Below are 13,964 nucleotides of genomic sequence, written 5' to 3'. Positions count from 1 at the left end.
CTTACGTAAGAAATGATTAAACGCCCCTCCCCCCCAAATAAGATTTTGCAAGATTTCGCGGAACACCCCCTCCCCCCATTATGCCTGACGTAATTAGTGCACGGCCCCTTATAGTGCTGACAATGCTCATTTGCAGCTGATTACTGACACGAAGAATTTGAATAGAATTTTGGATGCCAATTTAGAACACCTATGCAGTCAAAAAGCTAATATACAACAACATGCAGTATAAAATGCCAGATATGCCAATAAGCGGCTGATTTGCTGCTTATGTTAATGCTTATTGGTTACCTGGGTAGTCTCACTCCGATCCTGGCAATTTGGTTGAATTCGTTGCAGACCCTTTCAACGGCGAGGGCGACGTTAAGCTCTTAGAAATCGGAGAAAGCGCGCAAAATGATTCCTTATCTTTCTGACCCACAGAGCTTTCGGATACGAATGGACTGATAGAAATATCTCCTGAAGAAATATAAATTTCTTGAGACTCGGAACATCGTGACCGTTTCAAGTTTTACACAGATTCTCGATCCAGTTCAAGGCTAACCGGTGCGGGGCTCATGCACCGCATGTCCATTTGGTCAAGAGAGTCCTTCCCGTCTAATCCAGAATCAAACGAATCTTTCATACAGTGAAAAAGCTTCCATCTCATAGAGGCATCTCTTGAGTCGTGATCAATGCTGACCTCTGATCCATTTATCTTTTCGTCCGCCTGTCGTAGGTCCTGTAACAGAATACATTTAAAATAATGCAACCGTTGCTAAAAATATTTGACTTTCTTACATCGTGATAGGTGCAGAAGCGGACAGGTGTTCTGCCATTCCTTTCGGTAATTTCGTCGGAAATGCCAGCACGGTTTGAGCAATTTCATCTCGTTTCCGTTTTGATTTACGGTCAATGAAACTGAGGCCGGAACAACTTACACTTGTAGTATTAATATTTGCTTACGTAGCTGGCAGTCAACTGGACTATAGGAACTGGAGAGCAACAAAAAAAATGACCGTTATTGGAAAAATTCTAGTGATGTACTCGCGTTTACAATTACCTATATTACGCTTTTTAAAGTAGGCATTGATTGCCGGTTTTCGCTTCTAATACTGTATCGAGAGTATCCATGAATTGTGTTTCATGCGGTTCTGCGTTGGCGGGTCCCAGATAGGAAACCTCATCTACTATCCATTAGAACTGCTGAGTGCTCCCACGCTGAGGGGTACTGGGTCGATGAAACAGTGATAACCTAGATTTTGACTAACTGCCAATTTTAACATTTTGGCTTCTTTAGATTCTTCCTCGGTTTGGACAATCTTCTGCTGTTGCTCTTATTTTGTCCGTTCAACCAGGTAAAATGCCCGTTGTGCCTCCTGCTGAGCAACCTGCTTACTTTCGACGGCAGCCGTGTATTCCTTGCCAAAGCTTAGTCAGTAAATGTCATCGAGTATAATACCGTGCCGTATCGAAATCCGTACACCTAAGAGCTAGACAATTTTAAATGGTCAATATAAAATTATGATATTGTAATAAGCAATTCGTCATGTTTTCTTTTGACAGTATAATGCTCATTTTAACGTTATTTGGAATAACAGGAAGCTAAAATAATCCTAGTTATAAAAAAACGAGATCAAAATGTGCATCTCTTGATTCAAAATCCATACACTTTTTTATGCCGATTCAAAATCCGTACACCTGTGACTCAAAATCCGTACACCATGTTAAAAATCAATCAAGGTCCGCATAATTTTGAATCTAAATCCGTGTAAGCTTGATCGAAATGAGTTTAAAGTTTGTGGCTAATTTGTTTTTCTTTATTTGACTGATTGCTTTAAAAAATATGCTTTTCTCGATAGTTGACGCATTGTATTTTAGTGCTGCTCATCTAAGAGTCGTTCGCACGCACAGTAGGAACACTACAAGGAATCAATCTTTTTGTTTTTAAGCCAAATTATGGGTAATTGTTCATTTTCGGTCGGAAAGTTAAAATATCAGGTTTGGTACTGATTAAATATTGCCTCTATCCAAATCCATCCCACTTGTAACAAAACCTCGTTTGTGTTAAATGTTCTTACATTCTTTTCCTTATGCCTCAGGAAATATTAGGCTTAGAAACAAACTTTTTTGACATTTTAGAGTAAATTAACTTCACTTATAAACAATATATAACATTTTTTCTTGATTTTTGTTGCAAATTATACGGAAAGCTGAAAAATTGCAGAAAAGACTCCGGTATTTCGAGAGTACCAATACAATATAGTAGCTCTTATCGTAGTGACTGGAACTTAAACTATCTCGATGCTTTTATTAAGGGATTATCCACCATGTATTATCGTAATTGCCATCTTCCAGTTTATCGACATATATTTAGTTTTAGTTATTTCCATTTTGTTTGGCAAAACATAGAATAGAGTTGGATCACTAAGGATACTGCACAGGTGTACGGATTTAGATTCAACTAGTAAAACTGAATCAAAATCCGTACAGTACTAATTATGATGAATAAATATTATTTCAATGGCATAATGAATGAAATTAAGCTGTAGAACGATAAACACCTTTAGTTCAAATTGATTTTCGGGATTTTAAATAGGAAAATCACTTCAAGTGCGCTTTACACTTCATTTTATTGGAAGTTATTTTCTTAGCAAATTGCTAACAACACAGCCAATTTAGAGGGAAATCTGATAGGCATTAACGTTTTAATTTTTATTACTTGTATTTGATGGCCTACTACCTATATTTTGACATTGACGTAATGCTAATAAACCACGGGTCTAGGCCTATTATTAATATTTTGCATTTAGACTTTTTAATACATATAATCAAGCAAATTGTATTAGGTGTACGGATTTCGAAGCTGTACGGATTTCGATACCGCATGGTACCACACTTTTCAATACTTCGTTGCAAATTGAAGGAATCACTTTCCCGTCGTAATCTAATCCCAGCTGCCGGTTCTGGTTGAACGCGTTGGTGAGGAAATCTTTCTTGGACGTGACCGAATGTTGTTAATCATTGGATACTGGATCAAAAAATGCAGACTTTCACTGTCGATATCTCCAATATCAGCGAAATAATCGCTTGAAGACCACCATATACCGCAACGCCTACAGCGGCCAGGACTTTGAAGCCAGTAATAACGCCGAGCGGTCCACCCTTGCCGAACTTTCCGACTAAATTCTTAGTTTTCAGGCACGCACAATATTAGCGGTATGCAAACTGCACTTCAAACTAAAACGCTAAAACCTAAACACTATGAAATGCTACACACCACACCATCATATTCACCACCAACGTTGATGGCAATTAGCATCCAACAATAAATAACTTGAATGACTACTCTTTTTATAGTTTTAATCATTGGCGGAACTAGGGGGGGGGGCTAGGGGGGGGCTAAGCCCTCCCTAGAAAAGATTTAGCCCCCCCTAGAAAAATTGACTAAGTTTTTTAATTTTTGAAAAACCAATAGTTAGATAACTATAGGTACGAAAAACTTCATAGTAAAGTTTATTTGCATGACTGTTATAAGATTCCAGGCATTAATGTGCATTAAATTTTAATATGCCGACGAAATAAAATGGTTGAAAAAAATTCCGAGGACTATAGCCCCCCCTAGGAATGAGCGCTAGTTCCGCCAATGGTTTTAATTTATAAATATTAGATAGGGTCACTTTATTTCACATTATGCCGACGATGCATTCCGATGAACTTTTAATTTGCTTAGTACAAATAGTGTATTAAATGTCTTGCATGTGCTGAATAAATATTTCTAGAGTAATCTTGTACAGCAAATGCTTAACATGGTTTAAGAAACTACTTTGCAGCGCTTAAATGTATTTTAGCCGAGGTTTGTTCCACGCGTGACAAACTGAAACTTGTAAATCCTCATCGACTAAAAACGCGGCGCCTATCATATGTCAGATTATCTCAGATGTGTTCGTCGACGTCTTCCGATCGACAAGATGTAAGTTCAAATCCGGGTGAGTGAAAAAGTATAATGGCGGGCTTGATGAATTTTGAGCCAACCAACGATTTCCTGCTAAGTTTAATTTATATAAATCATAATAATAATAATACGAATACAAAAATAGGCATGAAAATAATAAACTCACAAAAAATATAAAAGCTTTCTACATATTTTTTTCTTTTCGCTTGTCTAAATGTTGATTTGCTGTCGAATAAACGTAGCTTCAGTGTCATCAGCAGAAGTTTAATAAACATATCTATACGTACTAAATAAACGTTGTACTATACGTTGCATAACAGTCATGCAAACGCATCTTCCACGCCCGTATCCAGCACTGTGCTGTTTAAATTCTCCAAAACCAACTGTATAAGCATTGAACAGAGGAGCAGCTATACAGCATGTGCTGAATAAAAGCTGTCGGTTAAACATTTAATAAGCAAAAGTTGTTCCTTGGGTCACTTTCATCTCGATCTGATCGACCCGCATCACGGAGAAAAGGTTACATCGAAGCTCGGGCACGTAAAGTACATTATTTACCGTACATTCAATGTATTTACCTTGTACAAGGGCCAACACCCTTACCGTTCCTGAATGCTTCGCAAAAATCGTCTGTCCGCTCTTCGCAACAGCAATTTCTATCGGAGATTCCAAAAGATTCAGTGTGTCGAATAACGCCTGATCATTAACCAAATGATCCGAGCAGCCAGAGTCGATGAACCACTGCAGCCGGCAGTGCTCATCCGAAACAAATACCGCTTTTCTCAGTAAGATGTGCTTTCGATTTTTGTTTTGCATGTTGTGAATCATTTTTCCTCTTTTTCGGGCAATCTGCCAGCTTGTGGCCTTCTAATTTGCATCCAAAACACTTCAACACTTTCTTCTTCTTTTTCTGCCTGTTACCAGAGAAAGCAGCCGAATCACTTTTTGTGGTACACGATTCAGTACCTATTTCCTTCCGCTTCACCTCTTCATCGAGTAGCCGGCATTTAACAAACTCGATGCTCAGCTTATCTTCCGGCATAGTCTCGATGGCTGTTACTACGGTTGAAAACGATGACTCCAACGTAAGAAGCAAATGGCAAATGACATCAAGCTTGCGACCTTCAAAACGCAGACTCAACATCCGCCGTTTCAGGTACATTCGGCTAGCGATGCTCCGACGCTCGAATACACGTTTGAGTGCTTCCAAAATCTCCTTAGGGGTCTCTTTCTCCTGTACATACTCGAGTTGGGAATCATTTATCCTCGAGATGAGCAGTGAACGGCATTTTCGATCCTGCTTGCGTCGTTTTTCCCGTCGTTTCTGCTTTTCACTTTTGTTGGCTTGCGTATCGTCCAGTTGGTCTTGCAGCTCCGGAATTTCCCCGACATCCGTCTCCACACACTCAAACAGGTCGTGCTCTTCTAGCAAAACCTGCATGCGGAACTTCCATGCCGTGAAGTTGCTGCCGTCAAACATATACACGCGTTCGACTTTTCCGTCTTCCTGCATCGCGAAAAACACCGACTGTCTGCGATCGTGAACGAAAACAAACTCGAACAAACTGGGCCAATAATCTAACAGAGTTGTGGAAGGGCCACAGAAAAGAAATAACTCTAGAAAGTGTTTTATATAAACTCAAATAAAAAAACGTGTTTATTACTTTTCGAGGTTACATTTGGAATGAAAGAAAAATTAGCAAAAATAATTGACAGCTTCGTGTTGCAATGCTGCCAGTTTAACGGTCGCAGTAGATAGCAGTGTTGTATACTTAACACTGCCTGGTTCCGTGTACTGGGAATTTTGTCATCTGCCATAATCAGCGCGTCCGTTCAATATTGATAAATCTATTCCTAAAGTGGAATGGTATGCAATAATAAATCCTTGGCGATCCTTGGATGTTAATGGTAAGATAATTCCTTGGCGATCCTTGGAAGTGAAAGTCAGAACAGATCCTTGGCGAGCCTTGGATGCTACAATTGAAATATATCCTTGGCGATCCTTTGAAGTGAAAGTCAGAACAGATCCTTGGCGATCCTTGGATGCTACTATTGAAATATATCCTTGGCGATCCTTGGATGTTAATGGCAAAATAATTCCTTGGCGTTCCTTGGAAGTGAAAGTTAAAGCAGATCCTGAGCGATCCTTGGATCTTGTTATATATCACTGGGCGATCCCATGGTCATAGAATTATTTCAGCTCAATAGATACCGTCCAATCGTCACCGTGTGTGCTATTACCTGGAGGACTGTTAACAAGTGGAATGATAAAAGTTCAGTCGCTACTGGGGTGGGTGTAAATTACAACCATATTAAAAACTATTACAGAAGTTGGGACAAATGCCGTGCCCTGGGCCCATCCATAAGTCTGTAAACTTGAAATTGGAATTTAACCTGTAAGTAGATTTGAATTGGACTCAAAATCTGACATAAAATTGAATGGAAATTGTTATTGAAATTGCATTAAAAATTGGATTTGATATGCGGCATAAGAAGCCGAATCAAAACGAACAAGATGAAAGACGCATAGTCGACCGTTTTGTCGAGCAACAGTTGTTTGTATGGAATGTCTTTGCCTCGATTAAATCATCAGGATCCTAATCATCTTAAAAAAAGGATTTCTAATCATCTTGAATATTACGAATTATTCCTTTTTAATAACTATGCTAATTAGGACTATTATTAAAATGAATTAGAATCTTATGTGAGATTTATATTATTAGAAGAAGGGAAGGATGTAGGGTCGTAGCAATCATAGAAATGTATATAATGAGAGCTCGGCAGAATAAAATATACTTTTACTCCGACTGTCGTTGCATCAAGACTTGTTCTCTACAATTGGCATTATAAACTGTGATATTCAGCTTAGTTAATGATGATTGCACTACGTAAATGTACTTTATTGAGCAAGACTATTAGACAACCTGTTCTATTCATCTGGATGTTCAACTACCTTACCCTGTGGTGAATCGTCACCGGGTCGAGCTCGGTAGAGTTGTTGTAGCCCAGTGGGTGTATTTATGACAGACTATCACATCTCCTCTTCTATAATTGTTTTTTTCACAGTACAAAATCCTTTAACTTCTCCGGGACTCGGCGAATACGTCGCTGCTTTTCTGGAACCACGTCTTGCTGCTGCTCTTCTGTGTCGAACCCGTAGAAACCCAGTCTATCTTCATCGTCCTCTGAACCTGACTGCGTCAGCGATTGACAAGCTGACAAGTTGCGGTCAAAAACTCTTCCACTGTCTTGATTCCTCTATTGTAACTGTTGCTCCCGAGCGACTAAGAACCTTAAATTTTGTAGGATTAAATGTTGTTGTGAGTTTGTTTCCAGGAATGAGATTTTGCATAAGAACGTTATCGCCTACGTCAACTGATGATTTTGCAACCCTTCTTCTAGAATCTTCGTGCTCTTTTTGCCTTGCTTTCAGTGCTTTATCACGATCGGTATATTCAGTGCTAGCCGGTGCCGTTTCAACGTCATCCAGCGATGGTATCTTGGACCTGATGGTTCTACCAAAAAATAGCTCCGTTGGCGTTTTTCCCGTCGAGGAATGCGGTGTAATATAATACATAATGAGATAATCTTGTAAATCCTGTTTCCAATCTCGATCTAGTGCGTGACTTATTTGTAGGCGTTTTAATAAGGATTGGTTTTGCCGTTCAACCAAACCGTTCTCTTGCGGCCAATACAGTGTTGAATGATTCAATGTTATCCCATGTGTGTTGCAATAAAAATCGAATTCCTTTTCGACAAATTGTTTTGCATTGTCAAGCGTTATCGTACGAGGATATCCAAGACGAGTGAAAATCCGGTCGAGACGCGCAACGGTATCTTTAGCCGTTATTTTGATCATAATTTCCACTTCCTTGTATCGACTGAAGTAGTCTACGATGACGAGTAAATATTCGCCTGACGGAAGAGGACCCATAAAATCTATGGCCACATCGACCCACGGTCTTGTTGGCATCATTCTACGCGACATTGGAACCGGCTTACTAGGCAGCCCGCATTTTCTATTTCTCCCACGACCACCGCAGCTGATTCTGCAACTGCCAGGATGAGAAATTTGTTATCTTTTTCGAAGTCAACTGCTTCATCTTCTTCTGCCAGCCGAGAAAGTGAATCTGCAATATTGTTTGACCCCTTCCTGTATTTAACTTCGAAGGTGAAAGACTCTAGACGTAAGACCCACCGCTCTTTTCTAGCACAGGGCCGAGAGTACGGAGAGAAAATGACCTCCAAAGGTTTATGGTCGGTTTCCAACTCGAATTTTCGGCCAATGAGGTCAACTGACAAACGCTCCACGGCCCAAACAATAGCTAACGCTTCGCGTTTTGTCTGGCAGTATCGTTTCTCCGTTGGAGTGAGACTTTTACTGGCGTAGCAGATAATGCGAGGATTACTATCATCTGTACTTTCAAATTGGATTAATACCGCGCCTAGTGCAACTGGAGATGCATCTGTTATAACTCTCGTCCGTATAGAATTATCGAAGAAATGTAGTCTTTCAATATTGCTGATCATTCTTTTTAGTCGTTCAAATGACTTTTGATGATCTTTTTGCCAAGCAAAATGTTTGCCTGATTGCGTCAACTCTCGTAACGGGGCGGTGATTGTGGCTAGGTTTGGTAAAAAACGTCCGACGTATGTTACCAGTCCCAGGCTAGAACCTGCCGCAACGCCCTGTCGTGTTCTTCTTCTGTGTTTCCGAACACGGTAATGTCGTCAATATAATTAACCGTGTTCTCGCAGCCGGCAAGGATCTCTTCTAATGTCTTCTGGAACATTTCAGGTGCGCAGCTTACACCAAACGTCAATCGTTTAAAGCGATAAAGTCCCTTGTGACTAATGAATGTTGTTATATCTCGACAGTCCTCTTCGAGCTCTACTTGATAGTAGGATTCATTAATATCAAGCCTGCTAAAAAATTTGGCAGCTTTGAGGCGAGGCAAGAAATCGTCCATGGTAGGCATCATGTGATGTTCTCTTCGTATGGCCTGATTCGCACGACGCACATCTACGCAGAGTCGAAGGTCTCCGATTGTCACCAGCGGAGATACCCATTCATTAGCCCCAGCCACTGGTTCAATTATATCCGCAGTTAAAAGCATTGACAATTTATCTTCAATGCGTGTAAGAAGAGCAATTGGTGGACGTCTAACATGTTGTATAGGCTGGTAAACGGCTGAATAATGCGTACCGTCGGTGCCTTGTGCACGTGTAGGCATAAAATAGACCCTACAGTGGTTCATAGCCTCTTATTCAGCAACTCCTATTCCTACCTCCTCGTGGTACCAGCCGGGATACGAGCAACCTTGGTGGAGATCGGGTAACCAACCCCGGTGGAAGCCAAGGTCGTATGCTGACAGGAAAGGAGGGCTCTTTCGAGCTTCGTTGGCCCTCCGGCGAAACAGGGGGTGGTGTAGCAGGCTTTGCAAGCCGTCACCACGAAAAATACTAAAGCACGGAACGAAGAACAAATATATTCTTACTGGAACAATCGGAATAGACCCACGCGACGAAAAAGGACTATGGATTGGAAACTCGGGACGTGGAACTGCCGATCTCTCAACTTCCAAGGGAGCACTCGAGTGCTCTCCGACGTTCGCTCCGCATGTTGGCAAGCAACGTTGGGCTGCAGAAGGTGATGTCGATGATCGATTGTTGTACCCCCCTACAAAAGGTACTGACGGATCCCACGTTAGCCAGACTTACATCCGGCTTGGACAGAGCTTCCAGCAAGCTTTGTCCCCTCGGGGTAGTGCACCTGCTACCCCATTCGACAGGCCAAGCATTGAAGTCTCCTCCAATGACAACGGGCTTGCGGCCCGTGAGTTCGTCGGTGAGCACGTCTAGCATCCGGTCAGGAGGTGTGCTGGAAGAGCTCAACGGTACGTACGTTCAGAGATGGACCCAGTAAACCATTTGGTTTGTATATCTCGATTGCAACTGAGGTATACGAAATCATATCTGAACGAAAAAGTTATATTTCACGCCAAAGTGCCAAAGTGGAGGCGATGTACGTGCGAAAATTTTGACAACTATTTGTAATTCTATTTTGCGCAGTTTTTATAACACGTAACTAAATACTCCTGAATATATGATATAGATATAATCAAATATTGCAATTGTCTATCCTGCTTTATAATTCACAGTCATGAATTGTATATGAAGACACGCACGATTGTACAACAACTTATTGTTCACTTCGATTTGACATACTCTAATCATTATACAATTCCAATGTGAAATTGACATGAAAACGATTTAATGTGAACTTTCTATTACGATTTTGTGTTATCTGGGGACATACCATCTACCAGAGCTGCGGCAACACACACGAGCTGGGTACAGCTTTCATAGTGATGGGCGAGATGCGGAAACGGGTAATTGGGTGGTGGCCAATCAATCCTCGAATGTGCAGGTTGAGAATCAAGGGCCGATTCTTCAACATAAGCATCATCGACGTGCACAGCCCTCACCTCAGAAGTACCGATCACGACAAGGATGAATTCTACGCGCAGTAGGAGAGTGAATACGACCGCTGCCCAAAACATGATATTAAGATCGTCATCGGGGATTTCAATGCTCAGGTCGACCAGGAGGAGGAATACAAACCGGTGATTGGAAGGTTCAGTGCACACCAACGAACCAATGAAATGGGCCTAAGACTTATCGACTTTGCCGCCTCCAAGAATATGGCCGTACGTAGTACCTTTTTCCAGCACAAAATCCATCACAAGTACACCTGGAGGTCACCAAATCAGACAGAATCACAGATCGACCACGTTTTGATCGGCACTTCTCAGACATTATCGACGTCAGATCCTATCGAAGCGCTAACGTTGACTCGGACCACTACCTAGTGATGGTTAAGATGCGTCCAAGACTCTCCGTTGTGAACAACATTCGGTACCGACGCCAGCCTCGGTTAGATCTCGTGCGGCTGAAGAAGCCAGACGTCGCCGCAAACTACGCGCATTCACTCGAAGCTGCACTGCCGGAAGACGACGAGCTGGACGCTGCCCCTCTCGAGGATTGTTGGAACACTATCAAAACAGCCATCAGCAGTGTAGCGGAGAGCTCCATCGGGCATGTGGCCCGGAATCAGCGAAACGATTGGTTTGACGATGAATGTAGGAGGGTGGTGGATGAGGAGAACGCTGCGCGGGCGGCCAAGATGCGCAGTGCCACACGTCAGAACGTGGAAAGACACAAACAGAAGAAGATGCAGCGAAACCAAATCTTTCGGGAGAAAAAGCGCAACCTGGAAGAGCAGGAATATGCAGAGTTGGCGCGGCTGCATCGTTCTCAGGAAACGCGAAAGTTCTACCAAAAACTGAACGGATCCCGCAAAGGCTTTGTGCCGCGAGCCGAAATGTGTCGGGATAAGACTGGCAGTATTCTGACGGACGATCGTGAGGTGATGGATAGGTGGAAGCAGCACTTCGACGAACACCTGAATGGCGCCCAGGCGGAAAACCATGGCGGCGGGGAAAGCGATTTCGACGGTGCAGCAAACGGGGAAGAGGTGCCAGCCCCAACGATAGGCGAAGTTAAGGAGGCCATCATGCAGCTAAAGAATAACAGGTCAGCTGGAAAAGATGGCATCGGAGCGGAGCTTATTAAAATGGGACCAGAAAAGCTGGCCATTTGTCTGCACCGACTAATTGTTAGAATTTGGGATACGGAACAGCTACCGGAGGAGTGGAAAGATGGGGTTATCTGCCCGATGTACAAAAAGGGCGACAAGTTGGACTGTGAGAACTATCGAGCGATCACCGTTCTCAATGCCGCATATAAAGTGCTGTCCCAAATCATTTTCCGCCGTCTATCACCAATTGCAAATAGATTTGTGGAAACCTATCAAGCCGGCTTCGTCGAAGGTCGGTCTACAACGGATCAAATATTTACACTACGGCAAATCCTCCAAAAGGGCCGTGAATACAGAGTTCCCACGCATCATTTATTCGTTGACTTCAAAGCCGCATATGATACCATCGACCGGAAAGATTGGGTTAAAGGTAAATACGTCTAAAACAAAGTACATACTGGCCAGCGGAACCGAGGCCGAACGACACCGCTTGGGCAGTAGTATATTGATCGACGGCGATGAGTTTGAGGTAGTCGATGAATTTGTCTACCTTGGCTCACTGGTAACGGCGGACAATGATACCAGCCGTGAGATTCGGAGACATATTATCAGCGGAAGTCGTGCTTACTATGGGCTCCACAAGCAATTGCGGTCGAGCAGACCAAGTCCCCGTACAAAGTGCACCCTGTACAAGACGCTTATTAGACCGGTCGTTCTCTACGGGCATGAAACATGGACAATGCTCTAGGAGGACCTGCGAGTGCTCGGAGTTTTCGAACGACGAGTGCTAAGAACGATCTTCGGCGGCGTACAGGAGAACGGAGTATGGAGGCGGATGATGAACCATGAACTCGCACAGCTCTATGGCGAACCCAGTATCCAGAAGGTAGCTAATGCTGGACGGATACGATGGGCAGGGCATGTTGCAAGAATGCCGGACAACTACCCTGCAAAGATGGTGTTCGCCTCAAATCCGGTAGGAACAAGACGACCAGGAGCGCAGCGAGCAAGATGGTTAGACCAGGTGGAGCGAGATCTGGCGAAGAGTACTCGGTGTCCGAGGAATTGGAGAGCGGTAGCCCTCAACCGAGTTACATGGAGAAATTTTGTTCAACAGGCTTTGTCTTAGGACGGCAAGCCACCTAAGTACATGTTGTATAACGGGAGTAATAGTTCTGTCGATGGGGATTCTTAATTTGAAACCCTTGATCTTCGGAAAGGGCCTTTTTACATCCGAAAATTGGTTTACGCTACATTGCATACTCGGTAAACCAATAGATAAAACACCTAATTTTGTAGCCGTGAACCGCCCTAATAACGGTTGCGATCCACCTTGCACTACATAAAAAAAATCGTTCCTTTCCATCCGTTTTCCGGCATCCTCAATAGAAATAACTGCTTCGAACATACCACCTAAAGTTAGTAATAAAAACAATGATTTTCGAATCTATGAATAAATTTATCTCCGCACAAACCTACAACCAATGGTTTAGAATCGCGACCATATGCACGAAAAGTTTGATCAGTTGCATTTCGAAAATTTTCTACTGTTACCCCGTGAGTTTGCATATAAGCCCACGTTCTGTAGTCAATAATATTTTTAGCACTTCCTGAATCAATCAACATTTGTATCATGACACCTCCAATTTTGACCCAGAGGAATTCGTCACCGTTTCCAATACTAAAAATAAAACTGGGTGTTGATGGTTTTTCTTCTTCGTAATCTAGAACTCGCATGATAGCATGCGGTTTCTTCGATCGCCATTCCATAGGGTTGCTAGAACTTCGTTTCTGAGAGTATGTTTTTCGCTCCATTGTTCGACATCGTTTCGAAAAATGACCAATTCTGTTACATTTTTTACACCTTTGAAGTCTAGCAGGACAATTCGGATCATTACCGTAGTGATTCTTCCGTCCACAGCGATAGCATTCGCAAGTTAAGGTTTTCGGCAAACCTTGTACCTTACAGACATTCGTACTATCACCCGTCCAATAATTAGATACGTTCCGATCGATATTTGATGACCCAGTGACAATGTTCATCTGTTGTGACTGATATTTGACTGCTTCGAACGAACTGACCATTCGAGTTAAGTCTTCCAGAGTTAAAGACTCTTTTTGCAACAGTTTCTCCTTTAATTCAGATGGCGCAAAAAAGATTATTTTATCTATCACCGCGATATTGCGACTCTCTTCTAGAGTGTTTCCAAAATTACATTTCCGAGCAACCTCAAGTGAACGCCATAAAAAATTTTCCATCGACTCATTTTCTATCGGTTTCAAATTCCAATAAGAATTTCTTTCGAAAGCACCGTGCTGCTTAGGAGAAAAATATTCGCCGAATTTCTCAATAGCGGTTTTATACGGATCGATTCTCTTATCCACATCTTCATCCACATCGGCTCCCGGCAACACAGAGAAAACTTCTTG

This window comes from Sabethes cyaneus, chromosome 1 (assembly GCF_943734655.1).
Source record: "Sabethes cyaneus chromosome 1, idSabCyanKW18_F2, whole genome shotgun sequence".
Taxonomy (NCBI): domain Eukaryota; kingdom Metazoa; phylum Arthropoda; class Insecta; order Diptera; family Culicidae; genus Sabethes; species Sabethes cyaneus.
This window is presented reverse-complemented; position numbering follows the sequence as displayed.